Raw genomic sequence first — 1,669 nt, 5'->3', positions numbered from 1 at the left:
TTATATATTATATTTTAGTATTTAAGTGTAAAAAAAAAAGTCTAATGAGCATTATATTTTTATTTGCATTTAAATTTTTAATATAAAAGTTAAATGACATTTTTTATTAATTGAAAAAAATTATTTATTTTATGTTTATATTGGTTTATTGAAGATATAAGTATTTATTTTGTTATATATTAATAAAGTTATTTATAAATTAACTTATTTTGTATTACTAATTTGTAATTGAGTTAATTCGAAACAAATTGTTGGTTAAACCATTCAAATTAGTATCTTTCGACAAAAGTTTAGAAATCAACATTTTAATTTTCATCTTTATTATAGAAAAATATACTTAAAGTTATATTTTAATATTTAAATTAAAAAAAAAAAATGTTCTCATCATAATGGTTGATTAAAGCAACTAAATTAAGATCTTTCCACGTATGTTTTAGAAATCCACATTTTAATTTCTATATTTATTATAGAAAAATATACCTAATAAAGTTATGTTTTAATGTTTAAACTTAAAAAAATATACATGTTTTAATCATATTTTTGATATATTATATTTTAGTATTTGATATAAAAATAATGTTTGAATCACCTTTATATTTTTATTTTCATTTATTTTTTTAAAATTATTTAATTGGTAAAAAACATTTTTATATATAATTTTATTGTATTTACATTTTTTTTATATCCCTCGATTGAGGTGGACACAGGGAGAAATGGGCGATCTGATGCAATAAGGTGGTAGGGTTGAAGTAATATAGTGACCACCACCATTCAAGGTGACACAGGTAGGGGGAGGAACACGTTCCATGTGAGGATCTGTAACCTCACTTACACCTTGATCTATGAACAATCTTAAATTAGATTGTGAGTACGCCCTCCTTCCAACACGAGTGAGTGGCCATAGCAGAGGTTTGCAGTTTAAACATCAAGATGACATCAATATCAAAAAGCTAAAACAAGTGCAACACAAGGGATAATAAGGAACATTGAGAGGGGCAAGGCCAAGTTAGGAGAAGGTGTTGTAGTGAAAATTGCATAGATTTCTCTAATAAATCAAGAGAAAGGAAAAGAGACTCCAACACTAGGGTTTTTAGTAGGAACATAAATTGTTTAGGCAACAACAATGCTAGTTAAAAGAGAGGAAGGTTGCAAGAAATGTGTGCACTGAGGGGATATGGAGAAACATGGCACCCACATGACAAGGAACAAGTGGCCTATTGCCCAAGAGAATCCAACACAGACTTGATAGAAAATCCATGGAGGATGAAGAGGTGTCAAAGGGTTGATTGGTGGAAAAGGCCTTGTTGAAAAGGGAGGGTAAATGAACTAGGAAGGGAAAAATGGTGAACAAAATGGGGTGGAGAATTATCCCATGAAAGGAAAATAAAAATATGGAGAAAGGGATTATGTCTAAAGAATAGTGAATCAATCTAACAAATAGTGGGTTAAACCCATGAGGAACCACTAAAACAATGCACCATATTAGGATTCGATGCATGTCTAACGTGAATTAACAAAAAAATGTAACAAACAATTCAAGACCCTGTAACCCACCAAAAATGGGTTACTCTTAGGAGAAATCTCTCACCTATTCATCACTTCCAGCTGGCATCCAACAGCCCCAATAGCCACCAATTAGCTAATGTGACAGTCCATTCATATCTTTTTC

Source organism: Pinus tabuliformis, chromosome 1_1, assembly GCF_031772625.1.
Source record: "Pinus tabuliformis cultivar Carrire ecotype Pingquan chromosome 1_1, CPIR1, whole genome shotgun sequence".
NCBI classification, from domain to species: domain Eukaryota; kingdom Viridiplantae; phylum Streptophyta; class Pinopsida; order Pinales; family Pinaceae; genus Pinus; species Pinus tabuliformis.
Note: the sequence above shows the minus strand (reverse complement) of the source record.